This window comes from Haemaphysalis longicornis, unplaced genomic scaffold (genome assembly GCF_048455015.1).
Source record: "Haemaphysalis longicornis isolate Haplotype H1 unplaced genomic scaffold, Haemaphysalis longicornis Haplotype H1 scaffold_6, whole genome shotgun sequence".
NCBI lineage: Eukaryota > Metazoa > Arthropoda > Arachnida > Ixodida > Ixodidae > Haemaphysalis > Haemaphysalis longicornis.
This window is the reverse complement of record NW_027526407.1, coordinates 156,779,292-156,797,499: the sequence shown is the minus strand read 5'-3', so window position 1 is coordinate 156,797,499 and position 18,208 is coordinate 156,779,292. Positions and strand designations below refer to the sequence as shown.

General features: G+C 49.2%; 1 protein-coding gene and 1 non-coding gene across 2 annotated transcripts in view; one reads left to right on the top strand and one right to left on the bottom strand.

Moving 5' to 3' along the window:
• Positions 1-10,100: 10,100 nt before the first annotated feature.
• On the bottom strand, positions 10,101-10,172 carry Trnat-ugu (transfer RNA threonine (anticodon UGU)). The gene has a single exon. It is a non-coding gene; the product is annotated as a tRNA-Thr (tRNA).
• A 5,405-nt stretch (positions 10,173-15,577) lies between these two features.
• Positions 15,578-18,208, top strand: part of LOC144142017 (translocator protein-like) — a 29,898-nt gene continuing 27,267 nt past the window's right edge. The window contains exon 1 of the mRNA XM_077673447.1: positions 15,578-15,704. The gene's annotated coding sequence lies outside the window, so the exon portion shown is untranslated. The remainder of the gene's footprint in view (positions 15,705-18,208) is intronic.

The following is an 18,208-nucleotide window of genomic DNA, read 5'->3' as shown; positions in this document are numbered from 1 at the left end:
TCCCCGGACAGTGGCCTACGCTCTGGTGGACACCTCTGATGGCAGGGCAGCTGGTCATGCACTTCCGGACTGCGCGTGATATACTCGCTCAAACAAGCGCGCGCTTCCGATGTGCACTGCGGAGACTTGGTAACGAAAATTGGGAGGGGGGCACAAACGTTGCCAGCGAGTCGGACTACGAGGTACCTTCTGGAGAAATCAAAAGTGTCCTTTCGCGGAATGCGGTTTACATCTGATTTTTTTCTTTCTTCCCGATCTGGTGCCGCTCGTACGCTTGAACGTGGTGCTTTCGCCATCCCAAACGGCTTGATGTACTGTCGGCCAAATCTTTAACTAGCGTTCGCGAGCGGGGACGTTTCGTGCGTCAGCGGCGTTTGACGGAAGCCAAGTTGCAAACTGGCAGATTGTCTGCTAGGCCATTCCTTCCTATAAACAAGAGAGTCATAAGACTGAAAATTCGCAGCTCGCGCACGATAGTTAACGATTTGGCTGACTGTACACTGCAAGAGTGGCGACAACTTAAACGTGCATGTTCACATGTATACGGCGCAGTGTCAGCTTAAATCATTGCAGATGACAGGAGTTTCACGCGTGAAAAACATGCCCGAGCAAACAAGCCTGTACGTCGCCCTGCTTTGCCATGCCCGATGTGCAAAGGGCATCGAGTGTTCAGACACCATTGGAGCTCGTTTGCCGGCTAAGCACCAAGAGTGTGGCACGTGTGGTGAATCAGCGATGCGAGGCGTTTCGGAGGACTTCAACCAGGTAAAAATTTGGGCTGGTTGGTACATATTCAAGAATAGCAAAAACAGCGTAAATGATGGGACAAAGGAAGAACAGGACGAAGCGCTGTCCTGTTGTTCTTCACTTTCCTGTTGTTCTTCCTTGGATTCGTGCATTGCGCTGTTTTTGCTACTGTTTTTCTCAGGAGATGTACGGCACAGAACGGAAGGGTCCACTTCATCGTCATCGTGCTCTTCATTCACAGCGGGATGAACTGGGCTGTCTTGTAGACAGCGAAACCTATAGCAGTGACAAGACGAACGCGCTGACGCAAGGATATAAAAAAAAATTCGGGCTGATTTTCTTTCTGCGCAGTTTTTAAATGGACGGACAACCGATTTTTGTCACGTATATTTTCTCTTCCCCAAATGAAAGGGAATCACCTCAAATACCTGAACCCGAAAGGGCTTTGCTGATTGCGCCTTCGAAATTTTGAAATCGCAATTTTTAGATTCACCAGGTATACCTGCTCCGCGAAAAGGAATGCTGGCAACTGTGACAGTGAGCAGCGCTCTAAAAAAACTTTTAACTACACCGAGATTACAAGAGGTATTTAAAAACTCGTCCCTGGCTAAAACAGCAATATTTTACAACCTTTATTATTCCTTCATGCGGTTTTTGAATCCCGCGTTGAAATCGACGGAATTGTTTGGAGATACAGTAGACTCTCGGTAAATGCAACTTCAGGGGACCGAAAAAAGTAGTTCGTTTAACAGGAGTTCCGTTTACCGAGATAGATGTGACAGTGCATAATTTTGTGCGTACACACTCTTAATACAATTTTGTGGGACTATAAGCACAAGAAGCTCAATGTAGCTAATGGTTTTTCAGAAAGCCAAAAAAACTATAAGAGGTTTAGTCACAGCATTCACAAAGTTGATTTGGCAACAATGAGTCGCTGTGCAGTACAAAATGCGTCGATTTTCTTGTCTGTTTGAGTCCTTGCAACTGCCGCTTCAGGGAAGCTAGAGCCATCAACTTCACGGGTGCTTACGAGCCACCGAATTTAGAAGACGGCAACGCGGTAATTAAGCACTTACAGCACCACGATGGCACGAACGAGGCGGCAGTAGCTGAGCCCTGTAACCTCGACGTCTTTAATCAAGACCGAACGACTGGAACCACATGAACTGCGGTCTTCCATTCGTTGCGCTAAAACGGCTGGCCATTAACGAGACGAGGCATACGAGGCCAACGAGGCTAAAAAAACATCCATGAAGAAGGAAGCAAAAACGAAAGAGCCGGAACCGTAAAAAGCTGATCCTCATGCCGATGGGTCTCACAGAAAGTTCCCTTTCTGCTTCCGTTTACACGGTGACACGAAAATGTTAGTTCCGATTACCGAGAGTTTTTTACGTTATCTGAATACAAAACCAATTAACTTACAGGCAATGATTCTGTTTAAGCAGCAATTCCGTTTAGGCGATTTCCGTTTATCGAGATTCTACTGTATGGCAGTGTCATGTTTAATTACCACATGTCGCCGCCATTTAGACCTCGGAAATTTCAGTGCACAATTAAAACTGTTTCAGCCTGCTTATTTAGAAATCCATTGCCGTTACCCGAGTATACAAAACGGTGGATTTCATATGAACTGGAGTGCATGCAGTCCACAAAAATCGGTTGTCTGTTGGGTCAATGGCAGGTGTATAGTGGTCACAACCGCAAGCTTCTCCTGAGTGTGGATCGGGCAAGGCCGTCAGTGCCATGAAATGCCTGTTCCAAAGGCATAATCGTCAGAATATCCGTTTCTCCCGAAAAGCTCCGTCCCACTTCGCCGTCAGCTGAACGATTGTTTGCGTCACCGTAACATCATCCAGTAGCGTGTCATCTCTACTAGAATGGGGATCATCAAAAGGAACAGCGGCGCATCATTTCATCAAGAGTCTCGTTTTGTGGCAGCCAGGAGCAGGAGCTGCCAGACGCCTATGGGACACGAGAAGAGGGCACCCCGTCCGGTGTCTGCCTGCACTAGCCTTGATTGGGCTCACTAAAAGTTGACTCTCTCTCTCTCTCTCTCACTCTCCGTCCGACAGAAAAAAATGGTACATTGGCTTGTCATAGTTCTAACTCTTGGCGGTGAGTAGCACATGCTTACAAGTAATGCAGTGACCAGGGCCGTAGCCAGAATTTTTTTTTTTGGGGGGGGGTATGGATTTTTGGATTTTCGGAAGGGGGTTGTTTTGCTGAAAGCAACAGTGAGCATTGCTTACATGCTGTCTGGAAAAGATTTCGGGAGGGGTTCGAACCCCCCCCCTTCCCCTCTGGGTGCGGCCCTGGCAGTGACCTCTTAGCCCCAGCAGGATGGCAAGAACTCTTGGCGAAGCACAGTTCGTCCCTTCATTCAACACATCAGTACCAGTAAATGTTTACCACCACCGCCCCGAGGAAAAGGTATGCGGCGGAAATGATGGCGGCGAGTAAAGCGTGGATGGCATGTAAGGGGAGGGCATGAGGCTGCTAAGGCTACCTTTGTGCGGGGTCGGGGCCGCTTGGTTCTCCACCGATTTTCTCGTGACGGCGTGCTGATGTCATTTCCCGGGGACAATCTAGAGCAACTAGCTTGTCTAGTGGCTCTAGCACAATTTATACCCTGGAGACGCGGTTTTATTCACGAAGTGTGGGTGGAGGCAGTTTCACAATCTGGTTGCCAAAGGGAAAAAAATGAGCCATTGCTCTCGGTGATCAGCAAAACTGAGGTGGCACACAGTTTTTAGCGAAGTCACGAATTCATCGTCTTCATCTGTGGGCATGGTGGCGAAAAGTACGCAGACGAATGACTCCCTCATCTCCCCAGTGTTATGTGCATACGCGTGGACGACTACCGCCGCGTGACAGTCTCACGTTTCGACGTACCCGCCACCACGTTAGAGCGGCAGGAAAGAAAACTAAGCCCGCAGCTGGAATTCCGAACGATGACCAAGAAAGGACACATTGTTTTAGCGCAGTATAGGACGGAACCCAGAAAGAACTGTCGCGGATAGGGACACAAGAAGCGTGCACGCACGCCAGCGCACACGCATGCACGCACGAACGCACACGCGCGCACTGACGCACGCATGTAGACGCGCGCACGCGCAAACGCCCCTCAAGTGCGCAACTCACGTAAGCAAGCACGCACACACGTGCACACACGCACGCAGACGCATGCATTCCCAGGTACGCACAAACGTACACACTAACGCTCACGCACACAAACGCACGCAAACATGCCCTCACTCATGCACACGCGCACACATACAAACACGCACGAGTAGGCACGCGCATGCGCACACGTACGCCCCGCACGCGCGCGAAATCACGTAAGCAAGCTCGCACATACGTGCACACACTCACACGCCCAAATACACACACGCACGCCCTCGCATGCATGAACAGTCACGCAGAAATGCACAGTCGAACACGCACGCACACAAACGCACGCAAAGCACGAAAGCACGCGCCCTCGCACACATGCACACACGCACACGCGCACGCATATGAACACACACGCGCATGAGCAGGCACACAGGGAGAGCTCGCTGTCGCTGCCTTGCGTCGCCGCCAGTTCGTATACGACAAGCTCCTCGGTACGTGCTTCCTGCGTTCCCGCTGAAAGGCATTGTCCACGCGACTCAGTCTCCGCGAATGAATTGGCGGCCCCACTGACGTGCTGGATGTCGGACGTAAACTCCGAGAGAATGAACGGTCTTGGGAAAATAGAGGGTGGCTGAGCGGTTTAATTCGAGCATGGGTGGCTTGTGATGGGTAGAGATAGTGAACTTGCGTCCTTCAAGGTAACGAACAGCGAGGTATATGACTATCAGTTCGGGGCCACGAAACACTACACTAAGCCGGAGTGGTGTGCTCTGATAAAAAATTTTAAAGGTTGCCATGCGCCTTGAACTCCCTGCAGCGGGACAGCTGCGACTGCTCGACTTGTCCCGTCGGTCACAAGTGCCGGCGGAAAAAAACCAGCAGTGGCTTAGCTCAGCAATGCCAGGATATACGTAGCGTGAGCCAAGGTTCAGCTGGTGATCCTTAGCTTTCCTGGCTGTCCAGGATTGCTGTCCAGGCTGCTTACTGCTGCTTCAATGACACACACAAACGGTATATGCATAATGTGACACATGTACTACTTATCAGGCCGCTACGGCGCAGCGTCACCCATCACCCCAGAGCTAAGCTGGTTCCACAGGCGTACACACGTTTTGCCGCGACGCAGGAGCCATCGGTTGCACACCCGGTCACCCATCGCATGATCATCAAGTGGACCGGGCCGCCACGTGCGGAACGGGGGTCGGCGAAGACGCTGGGCGCGTGGGGTGGGGGAGAGACGCCGGGTAGCGAGCAACGTTCTGTGCGCCGTGTGACGTCAGTGCTCCTCGCGCATGCGCAGTACGGCTGTCCAGGAGCCACGCGAAACTGCTCAACCTCGGCCAGTGTAGCTCACGCTACAAAATTGGATTCGGATGGCCAGCAGTGCAACGCCGGGGAGGGCGCGTTTGATGGCTCCAAAGGCGCCTTTAGCTACAGCGTCCCAATCGAGTGAAGTAGATAAGCGTCGGGTGCAAAGCAGCCTGTCGAGAGGTCCAATAGCGTGGCGCAGTCCCTCATGAAGGGGCGATAAAAATTTATCTGTTCAACTAACTGGCGCAGTTTTGTCAACGACATCGCCTGGAAAAGTCGATGGTGGCCTAGACCTTTGCGGGAAGTGGACCAATGCAAGTAGCGTCGAAATGATGACCAATAAAATCCAAAGCAGCACGACGTTGATTACGATGCCATGAGCAGTGAGACGATCGAAGAGAAGGCGAAGATAATTTATATGCTCTTTCAGGGACGGGGTGCATGGCCACCAGAGTATCGTCAATGTAAGCGTAGACGAACGGCAGCCATGGGCGTCCGGATGGGGGGCCAAGGGGGGCAACTGCCCCCCCTTGGAGATTCGAATTTTTTTATGCACTACAAAAAGCTGCACAGCTTAGTTGCCCCATAATTAAAATTTTGCCCTGAAGGACAAAAGAGAGCAGAGAACGACACCGACGTTCTCTCCTTTTTGCAAGTTCTTTAAAATATGGAAGTGAACCAATAAGCCCAACAATCCGCGCTGTGATTAGCACACTCAGGTCCTGCGTATCCGATGAAAAGCCCTTCAGGACGGCGGTCAACATTGCGAATTAAACACTTACAAACATTGACGCTCATGTCATGGTAGGGTAACAGACTGCCTGTGCTGGCTATTGTACACCCTTTCCTTGTACCTTGTAGTACACCCTTTCCGTCCAAATTGCAAAATGTCGGTACCACCAAAGCCCCGAAACAAAACACATGTGCAGCTTTCCCGCTCATGGCAGTCCATTGAACAGTAATTACTTTGTAGGTATTTACCGAAATGTAAAGCACGTCTGCGCAGATAATATTGGGGGTGAAAACTTGCTTTGTATACAGCTTTAAGTTTTGCACGCTGCGCAACTAAGTTGCTGAGCCATGAAAACTTTCCCTCAGAAATGCATGGTGAGTAAGATTTGACAGTGAGTTACACAAAAAATATTGAGATTCCTGGAAACTTCTTTTAGTTTTTTCATCTTGAAGTTGACTTCTTGCTTTATGCCAAATAATCCTTTCCTGAAGGGGTTTTGCTAGATTCCTGAGAGGTCGGAATTTTGAGCGCGAAAGCTGGGTATGAATCAGCCCGTCAAAGCGCTTGTACGCCTGTACTGCATTGAAAGTCAGGGAGGCCGGTAGTATCTTTATTGGGTGAGCCATTTTAACAAACTTCATCACACATGTCATCTCGCAATTTGTCCAGAAAAACCAGAGGCGTCTGCAGCTGCTATTCAAGGAAAATTGACGGAGGGCAGTTATATGTATGTGAACGTTTTGTGCTGTGTGCTGGTGATCAGTTGGTGTGAGTCGAGAACCTTCACTCAGCGAGACTGACCACTCTTCTTTACGAAGTGACAGGAACTTTTCGCATGTTATTTATTTACTCTATTTCTTTGTTTGGTAACGAATTCCAATGTATGTTCTGCAAGTCTGGTTCTAACTCGCTGTTTGTAATTTTTGTTTCATATGCGTAGTTTCAACCACAAATAGCGGCTTTTTGGTGCTATCCAACCGTACCCCCCCTCCCCAGCTAGTGGATGCCCCCACTTGCAGAAAGTTCAGCGGACACCCTTGACGGTAGCCCTTGCGGTACGTCGTCTATGAAAACATTGGAATATTTGTTCAGGTCTGCCGCAGAAACTGAACGCGCAGAAACCGCAACAGGCCTAATGGGGTTGTGATGGCTGTTTTGTGGATGTCTTCTTCTGCTGCGGAGATGTGGTGATTTGCACGGAACAAGCCTATTTTAGACGTGGAGATTGGCGGTGAAGTCGTGGAGGTGGGTAGGTGGCAGCGGTCAGGAAGGGTCTTGGTGTTCGAAGACCGGTAATCTGCGCAGGGGCACCAGTGAACAGTTTTCTTTGAATCCATGTGCAGTGGCGCGCAAGTAATACAGCAGTTCGAATATATATATATAAATCGGCTTCATTATACTTATCTGGAAACACAAGTCTTCGTGATCCTTTACTGTCAATGTTAGTCAATGTCTAAACTTATGTACACGTAGGTGCTTGTCTACAGTTTTAGGTGATCTCTCGCTTCTTCAGAATTGAGGATGAAGTTGGCGTAGGTATCGTAGGTATCGTAGGTTGGCGTAGGAATGACATCTTCATGAATTATCAATCGGATTTCGGGTATTTTTGTTTCCTTTTGGTCAGCTTCAGCTCTGTTTGTTGTACGTTTTTGCGGGTTGGCGCCTTTTAGTTCGGTTTCGGGTATTTCCGTTGAATGTTTTTCAACGCAGTGGTATTTAACCATTTAAGTCCATTTCGGCAGTTATTTATTTCTATTCTGGTGGCTGTGCATGCTTTAGTTACGTTTATGCTGTGGTATAACCGACATATCAAGCTCAGATGACGGCTGGCTGTACTTGGAAACGCATACACGCGAACGCGAGGGGCCATTGCCATTTAACAAGCGCCATTATCAACATCAACCGTGCCGGGGTCACGAGAAGAAGAAAGAGCCACACAGCGGAAGGCTTTGCGGATTTGCTTTGTACTCCCGATTTTCCCCAGACGTAACTTTGCTACAGGAAACCTGGCTTAGTAGCAACCAAGAATTTGGTCTTTATAATTACCGCACCTGTAGACTAGACAGACCAACCCGAGGTGGCGGTCTGTTAAGTTTGCTATCAACAAAGTTTGCTCACAACGCGAAGGTGTCCTTCCAACTTTAACGCTCAGACTGTGAAATTTTGGTGCTGGAATTAAAGGTGCCGTTTTACAGTTTGGGGTCATCTCTAACAGTGCCGGCTATGCTATCGTTCGGGGCATCCGAGACGGGGTTCTGTCGCCGGGATGTATGCTCTGCCCTCCTGAGCAACATCGAAAATTCCAAACGATTCCCTTTATGATTGCGATTGGCCACCCTCGCTTTGATTTTCCAGTTCTTTTTTCTTTTTTTCAAAACTCTTTCCAAGCGATCTAATTGATCTTTCCTAAGCGTCTCGTGATTAGATAAAAGTTCCATTCATTTTAACCATCCTGTGTTGATTGGCCGATCCCCTGATTGGGTAGGTGCCGTACCTAAAGGTGCAACAACAACAGTAAGCATGCCGCCCATGCTGAATCGGCACAAGAGCGTCTGACAGGCTCTGTTCGCGGCTGTGTAGACGGATGGGGCGGCATGTCTTGCGGCTACGCGCACCCACAGCGACACGCTGTTTGACAACATGTACATGTTCGGCCACCGCCGCTTCCAGAGGCTGCTGCTGGCGTTCACGCAGGCTGCCCTGTTGGTGGCCTACACGCACTAGTACACCGGTCGGCACTGACCTGGCGCCCGTGCACCACTGGTGCCGGCCGCCACAGCCGCCGCCGGACGACGGCACCGACGAGCAGTGGAACAACCACAGCATCCCCAGGGACCCCGCCGACGGAAGCTTCCGCCGCTGCGGCGTCCGCTACGGCCCGCCGGGAAGCACGCTGCAGACGCCGCCAACCGACGTCAAGGTAACAACTGCCAACGTGCACCATTATAAGCCTCGTTCAGCAGAAAAATCAGGGAAACTTGCACTCACGCGCAAGACTTGGAAGGCGAAGCTGTTGTATAGGTGATCATAGACGGACACAAGGTTGTTTCAGTATCATTGTGGTGTCGTGGTTGACGTCGGCGGCATGGAATTTCAATTACCACTTCAAGGCCCCAGTGAGCCCGTCGTTTTGGTCAACGTTTTCGTACGATGCTCTGCACACACGAATTAGCGCCTCAAGCGGATGCTTTACACGCCGAACCTCTCGAATCTGGGCCTGTTCACCTTCGGCCGTGCGAACTATCCGCATAGGTCAGGCCATGTGCAGCAGCCATGTAGTGATCACTTGCAGCAGCGTCGACGTTCAAAAGTCGCGGCTCTTCTATGGTACAGAGCGCATGGGCACGTCGACAAGGACACGAGTACGTGAGGTAATATATATATATATATATATATATATATATATATATATATATATATATATATATATATATATATATATATATATATATATATATATATATATATATATATATATATATATATATAGAACAGAGACGTGGACGAGGGATTCCGTAGGGACACATATCAAAGTTGCAGTCCGTATTGCCAGTGCTGTTTGGCGTTTTAACAGTTTTTTTTTATAGTGCCGAATGAGGTATGAGTGCATTTTCTTTGCAGGAATAAATAATTGAAAATTGAAGTCGAGAAAAAAATGCGCCGTTTTTTCCGGAAGCGGGAATCGAACCCACAACCTCCGCATAACGCGTGCGGTGCTCTCCGCATAACGCGTTACCGCATAACACATAACCTCCGCATAACGCGTGCGGCGCACGCGTTATGCGGAGGTTGTGGGTTCTATTCCCGCTTCCGGAAAAAACGGCGCATTTTGTCGCGACTTGAATTTTCAATAATTTATTCCTGCAAAAAAAAGCAATCATACCTAATTCGAAACTATAAAAAAAACTCTGTTAAAACGCCAAACAGCACTGGCAATAAGGACTGCAACTTTGATATATATATATATATATATATATATATATATATATATATATATATATATATATATATATATATATATATATAGTAAGGAAATGAGGGGCTCGTTGAGGAAATACAGAAAGATAGGGCAGCAGTCTAAAACGCCAAAGGAGGCATAGGGGTGTGGTTAGGCTCTTTTCTTTTTCACTATGGTTAATGAAGTAAACATTTTATTTTAATATACAGAAGAAAGAAAGAAAGAAAGAAAAACACGCGCCCAGAGTGGGGACCGAACCCACGCCTTTCGATTACACGTCGAATGCCTTACCAATTCGGCTATCTGGGCGACTGTGTTCTCCTTCACTATCTAGGCTATTTATATTTACTTGAAGTGTATTTACTTGAAGCGTCAGATACACTTCAAGTAAATATAAATAGCCTAGAAAGTGAAGGAGAACACAGTCGCCCAGATAGCCGAATTGGTAAGGCATTCGACATGTAATCGAAAGGCGTGGGTTCGGTCCCCACTCTGGGCGCGTGTTTTTCTTTCTTTCTTTCTTCTGTATATTAAAAAAAATGTTTACTTCATTAACCATAGTGAAAAAGAAAAGAGCCTAACCACACCCCTATGCCTCCTTTGCCGTTGTAGACTGCTGCCCTATCTTTCTGTATATATATATATATATATATATATATATATATATATACTGCATCACGTACTATCTATATGCGCTCTGCCATTCGTGAATCGTGCGGCGTAAAATGTTACGCAAGAATCATTTAGTTTCCGGACACATAAATACCAAAAAATTTCACTCGTTTTCGATGAGGTGCCAGAGCAGCAGTGTCAGCTGATTCGGCCCCTCTTCTCACGTGCGCTTGCATGCTCCCACTAAAACAACCAAGCTCTTGCAGTTACCTCAGGCAATAGGCGAGCAATTACGTTCTGTGTTTATGATACTTTAGAACTTTCCTCTGTCGGCCGTACGCAATAAGAAAGAATCATAATTTTCGTTAGGAAGTTAGGCCACCCGACCTGGCGATACTGACCCACGTCGCGTCAATCGCGACAGTTCGCTCAAAAGGAAGCTGATAAAACGGCTTGTACCGGATGTTATATTGTTTAGCCTTGGAAACTACAGTAAAGCCCGCTTATATCGAACAGCGCGATGATTTTAAAATAGTTCGATATGGACAAAAATTCGATATAGAAAGCGGAGCAAAAAAAACTTATATGAGACCAATCTTGCCCACTGAATCACGAGCTAACGCTGAGATCTTACCACCCTGCAGTTCACTATTGATACGACACTTTTTCTGAAGGAAAACAATAATTAATTGGGGCGGAAGAACTGCGTGAGTGTAGCCTGCTTCTTGGAGCGCAACGCGTTGCTGGTGACGGCTTGCTCCCCGGTATCTAAACAGTCGACAAGCACAAGAGCGCTGCCCTCAATGGCACTGCAGTATCGCCGTAGCAGGGCCACGGGAGCGACGGCTTCGCTCGTGCTCGGAAGCGCTGCGGAGTCCTCAGCGTCTTCGACAGAGTGGAGACAAGCATGGAGAAAAGCGAATAACGTCGAACACAGCGAACCCAGCAAGTGGGCGCTGCGAGTGGCGCGGACTTGAAGTTCGCTGACACCGCAGCCTGCAGCGCCCAATGTGGCGATTTTGGCTCCAGCGGCATCATGCATGCCTGGAGCTGGTCCGCTCTGCCACGGCCGGTGTGGACGCGCCCGTGGTCACGCGAGAGTCGCAAGCGACACCAGCGCCGCCGCTGCGCGCCGATGTATTGCGGGAAAGCCTGCCACATGCCTAAAGAGAGCGATAGAACCCGCGCGAAAGAGTTCTATATATTTATTGTGAGAGAGAGAGAGAGATCAAACTTTATTTAAAGCGGCCCATGTCCGGGCTGCCGAAAATGTGGTTCTGGTGGGCCTGGAAGACGTTCAGGTGGGAATTCCGCAGGTGTCAGGGCCCCGCACGTGGGCAATGTGCCGGGCGAGGCGAGGCAGCATAATCGCGTTCGATAGAAAAAGTTTTAAATGCATGTAATTTTTACCAGAATTATACAATGTTCGATATAGGCAATAATTCGATATATCCGTGTTCGATATAAGCAGGCTTTACTGTACTTTAAGGACTATTTTGTTCCGCATGCAGTTATTTAGATGCACCATAACGCGGTTACATTAAGTACAACCAACCTTCGCTTTGATTTCTAATTGAAAACACATGAACGGCGGCGAAGGTCGCCTGCTTTAGCACTACCCAGCCGCGTCGGATACGGTGGGGCGCTGCATGTCGCCAAAACACCAGAGCAGCAGCCGTATGGACGCAACGCAAAAGCGCACGTACGCTCGTAGGTGTGCGAGCGTGGTGTGCTTTTCGTATACTTTGTGATTTGCAAGGTGAATTGTGTGAAATAGTGTGACAGCTATAATAGCCAGAGGTGACATTTTTCCCGCACCGGACATTTGTAAAAATCCCGGTTCTCCTCCCCTTTATCATGGTGAAAATTGGTTATCGAGGATGTGTGACGGGGGAAAACACGGAGTGAAAACGAACTTCAAAAGGACCTGCACTGCGGAACCCAAACCCACGTATACTTGCATCGCGGAATGTGGAGGCTTCAAGAAATGAAGCCATGAGAGATAAAATATTTACATCAACGTGACGGCCCGTCCGAAGAGCATAGAATGCACAGCTTTTGCCGTGCACTAGTTTTGCCGTGTACCACGGCTTTTGCCGTGCACCAGATAATGCACCAGTATTATCAACTGCGTCCAAACACGAAACGCAAGTATCACAAAAATTCAAGCAAAAATAAAGCGAAAAACGGTGTCCTCACGAGATGTCTGGGGCCACGGTCTGACGTGAGGCAGGCCAGGGAGGCAGTGAGGCCGTGCTGAAGCGTAGCGGGCAGTGATGGAGCGCAGGAACGCTGCGCGCAGCCAAGAAATACATGACGTTTTCGCGTCGCAGCGACGGCTCTCAAAGACAAAATGGTTCTTCGTCCGAGCTCACACTCAGGGGCGTGTCCAGGTGCCCTCGCGGCCTATAGAACTGCGGTATGACGAGGCCTCGAGCTAGCACGGCGGGCTTTTCGCGAAGGATAGAGCTTTACGCAGGTGGGGTGGAGCCGTGCGCGATGGTGAATCCAGGCGTCCTCCAAAGGCGCAGGGTCTTCGCTGATCTCTAGACCTCTCCCCATTGGCGGATCCAGAGGGGGGGTCCGGATGTCCTGACCCCCCCTCAATTTGGGAATTTGTACCTCCTAGAAGATGACCCCTAAGGTCGTAGAAAAAGTCTAGTTGAATATTTTTTTCTATTTCTTTTGTTTGTGGTTTGAAATATTTCAGTGATTAAAGAAAGACTACTACCCTCATCCTCCTGTTTATCATCATCGGCATCATCACCATCATCATCACTGGTAGAAGCTGAATTCCCCCTCAGAAAAAACCTGGATCCGCCCCTGCGTCTCCCTGAGACGGCGGCCCTTCCAGATCTGCCAACGAGCCGCACCCGGCGCATACGCTTCGCTGCACAGAGAACCCAAATGACATGTCTGTTCACGCGATGTAGAAGGGTAAATAAATGTAGCGATTGGCTGCGCCCATGCCTAAAGCAACCTAAAACATACCAAACCAGTATTTTCAACAAAAGCAACACGTAGATTTGTGTTGTTTTAAAAAAATTAAATTTAGAGAAATAAGGAAAGCAATGCAAAAAAAAAAAAAAAAACTCAAAGACCTGCTGGGGCTCGAACCTAACCCGTCAGCGCCAGTACTCGGTACTCTACGTCGAGGCCACAGAGGCCGAACGGCACGCTCGTTTTAGTGGCAACTCAAAAGAATAGCGCGCGCAGTGATATCACGCATGTCACGGGGGTGGTCTGTGCAGCGAAGCGTTTGAAAACACGCCACCCGGCCTCACCCATGGCTTTGTTTCCCGGTTTTAAAGACGATAGTCTTTCTTGGGCTACTTAAACGCAGAAATTTTGGTCTGTCTGTATGTCTGTCTGTCCGTCTGTCTGTCTGTGACTCGATTCAGCCACCCGGCCAAAGCAAAAACAATGCCTGCGCAATAGTCTTATATAGTCACAGCTAAATCTACCCGTCTTGGTCCGGTGTAATATTCATACTTGTCAACATTGTTGAAAAAGAACAAGACATTATGCAAATATGAGACAACAAATCAATACAGAAGTGATATTTGCAGTGTTCCTTTATAAGAATTGAAACATGCTTGACTTTTGGGAAATTAAATTCTTCATCAACTGCAGAAAAAGAATTCACTCCGCCGTCGCCTGCTGTCGCCCGCGCCACTATAGCTTCTGGCGCCATTTTAAGAAATCAACCGGCAACAGTTACGCAAGGTTCCACTAGATAGTTTCCACGTTCTGCTTGCAACGCACGTGGAGTAGGGAAACGCGGTTCTATAAACGTTGAAGTAGGGCGCCCCGATTAACGCGCGTCTCCGCCGTACGGCAGCGTTCGCATCAAGACACCCGGTTTGGAGCAGTGGAACGCGGGAAATTTAAAATGATTTAAGCAAACCTTTGGCGTCTTTACCTTGGGAGGAGTGCGACGCAACAGGAACAACATGAGAGGTGAGCGGTAAAGCGAAGGGAGGCATTTACTTCGCAAAAGCCGATAAAGACTATCGTCTTTTGACGTCATTTGCAACGAAAGGAGCAGATACGCGGCCAATTTTTTCTTTGGTTGGTTGGTTGGTTTGTTGGTTTGTTGGTCGGTGCATACCCAGCTTTCTCGCTCAAAATTCCGACCTCTCAGGAACCTAGCAAAACCAACTTCAGGGAAGTGATACTTGGCGTAAAGCAAGAAGTCAACGTGATGATGAAAACACTCAAACAAGTGTCCTGGATTTGAATATTTTCTTTGGGATAGTTTCCATGGCTCAGGAACGTAATCCCGAAGCGTATGAGGCTTGAAACTACGCACGTAGCGAGTTTTCACCCCTAATATTATCTGCGGAAAAAAACGTTACATTTTGCGAAATAACTACAGGGCAATCACTGTTGAAAGGAGTGCCGTGAGCGGGAAAGCTGCCCATGTGAAGCGAAGAAAAAGTGCGCGCACCCACTCTGAGGGATTGGCCGAGTCGCATTGCGATCTCAGAAGGGGAAGGCGAATGAATCGATGGAGGGACGAAATAGGAAAGTCCGCAGGCAAACAATGGATTGGAGCAGCGCAAGACAGGAGCGGTTGCGAGGTCAGTGGGAAAGGCCTTCTTCCTGAAGTGGACCTTAGAAGGCTGATGATGATATCTGTTTTGTGAAGTGGGGTGAAGAATTAAAACCAAGGGAAAATCGAAGTGCAAAACAGCGGGGGAAATGATGATGACCATTTTGAGAAACGAAGAAAAAATGATAAAGTACGCATGTAACAATAGTTGCATAATCGAGCTCCTCCCGTTCTACCCGTATATGTTGTCTTTTCTCGCGCAAAGCCCGTGTTTGTTCACCGAACAATAGTTACTTTAACGCTGACGAAAAATAATGTATACGTGATGTGTTCTGCTAACAGCGTAAACGACCTGTTTCGGCAATCAAAGAGTGCAGGGCGTGACAAACACGCGAAAGCCCGTACACTCGTTTTCATTTCCTGCACCACGTAGCAAATCCCCCGGCTTCCGCTCTTCTTCACACCGCCGCCTTCTACGGCTAGTCACCCCAATCATCATCGGGATCATGCCGGCCCGAACAAGTGCGAGGCCAGCAGGCGATCGCCTGCAATGTTGAGCTCCGTGGCAGCGCTTGTTCTGGCGAGTCGAAACGGCCGTCAGCCCGTGCGCGGGCGGTTCTGAGCAGCGCGGCGTGCAAGGCCGGGGCCTAGCGAAGCAAGTTCATCGTGGGCAGGTGAGCGTTTGAGTGACGTGTCAAGGGGCCAGAATTTGTGATCGCGCAGCGCTACCGAGTCCCCTTCGCTAACTCGGCCTGCCCGTAACGCGTCTCGCAGTGTGTCTGCAGCAGTAGCGTTAAGCGCTAGCCAGGCCTTCGTCAACATTAGACACAAATTGCGCTGGTCTCACATTATTTCGCTGACTTTAAGTTGGTCGCCAACCTTCGGTGCTAACAGGGCTGGTTGCAGTGCGAGCACTCGTTGATTAATTCATACATCCATACGTTCGTTCATCATCCTACTCCTGGTGCCGTATTCTCGTGTTTGACCGTTTTGAAAACGTCCGTTTTGCGTGCGTTTTGTTGTGATGTACTTTCAGTTGTAGACGGGTTTGGGGTTGACTCTTGGGCAACTGTTCTAGTAAACACATTTTAAAGGCTAAACCTATTTAAATTTATCATTTATGTATTTATTGTTGCGCCAGCGAACCAAGAACAACTAAACGAAAAATTGCCTGCTCCAAATTGTCTGCTCCGATAAGCTGCGGGTCACAAAGCTCTTAGATGCTGCAACTAACTCTGGCGGCACAACCGGGTGTTCGCTTTTAGCCAATCAGGGCCTGCTCAAAACGGACACTTTCGAAACGGGCACAAAACGGACAAAACACGTGAATGCAGCCCCTGGCCGTAGCAGGACGAACGCCTTTCCAGATATCAGAGTTTCAGCCGAAACTACACCAGAGAGGCCAGTCTAGCTCTGCATGTGACGAAGACAATTCCTCGCGCCTCAAGGAACGTTCCCAAATGGTGTACCTGTTTAGTGTAGTCTTCCTTGCATGTCACACCGTGCAACCTTGCATCGCATTATAGCCTCAAAACTGCAGTATTCGGAGTTTTCGGTTTCGGTTTCGATTTTGATGTAAACAGATTCTACCACCAGGGGGCTAACCCCTGGGTATATGTTTCACTTGACTGAATTAGTTAGGCTCTCTTTTGGCTTGACTCTTCGACCCGACCGTACGTCTCCTGCTTCGCCCTTCGGGGCCGTCGCCGACGCGACACCACAATGGCGCAGTCCACTCTTGAACCAGCAAAGATGTAAGCACCCCACATCTCTTGAGTAACAAATAAGCCGCCGTACTGGCCGCAAGTTTTTCATTTTTGTATTTCGGCTGAAATTTTCAGTCAGGTTCGCTAGAGGTTAGGCCTACGCGTTCGACCGCATCGGGAAGAAGACGGCCGCCGGCGGCATCGTTCCGAAATCGACCTTCATCAAGCGCTACGCAGCAAATCCATCCAATAATATGTAAGCAGCAGGTAATACTTGAAGATATCGCCAACGGGCACGAGGTATTTATTACAAAAGGATTATATAAACATAACGAAGATCAGTAAAGCGGCACCACTTCGTTCATTATCTTGACAAGATGGCTGATATAGCCGCAAAGCCACCTCCATTTTTCCCGGACCCGGGGAGGCCGGCCATCTCATGGCGCGACTGGCATTGCTTGTTTGAGACATATCTTCTCGCAGCAAGCTGCGACGAATTCACGCCGAAACGCAAGGCAGCACTCTTAAAGACCTTTTTGGAGACGGGAGCAGATCGCATCGCCCACATCATCGAGTCAGCCAGGCCGGCGGGCACCAGCGATGACGACGAGTACAAGTACCTTGTGCAGGGCGTCGAGGCCCATTTCGACGGCTCTACCTCACAACTAGCCAACCGTGTACAGTTCCGAAACATACGTCAAGCAGAATCAGAACTCGACTTCGCGCGCCGGGTGCAATAGATCGGTCGTCAGTGCGATTTCGGCTCAGACGAGACATCCTCATTAGTCGACCAACTCATCGTCGGAATGGCGTCAGAACGCACCAGGGAATACTTGCTGGCAGAAGGCCCGACTCTGACGTTTAATAAAGCCATTCAGTTCATACAAAGCATATCAGAAGTTCAGGACTTACTGCAACAATATCGCGAAACCAAGGAAGACGTCGTTCAAGTCATTGATAGGACACAGCAGCGCCCCACCCGTTTCCCACGTCGGGAGTTCCGCCCCACAATCTTCAGAAACCGAAGTTCGTCACCGTCCCGTTCGGGGCTTAGCTTCGCCCGAGCCAGCGGTCGACGCTCTCCTCCTCCAACATGTGGCCGCTGTGGTAGGGCTTGGCACCGCTTTCAACAGTGTCCCGCCCTGGGAAAAACGTGTTGCCGGTGCGGCAAAATCGGCCACTTCAGGAATGCCTGCCGTACGCCGCGTCCGCTTCAACCGTGCCCCGCTCTGGGGAAAACGTGTTTCCAGTGTGGTAAAATTGGCCACTTCAGGAGTGCCTGCCGTACGCCGCGTTCTTCAACGACGCATCCGTCGTCACATCGGGTGAAACGACACACCCGGTTACCGTTGCCAAACATCGACACCCCACCCGACGACGATCAGGACGTCGTCGTCGTCAACCAGCTCGGTCAGCATGCGACGCCAACGCGCCAAAGATCCTACTCTGATGTCAAGGTGAATGACAGCTTA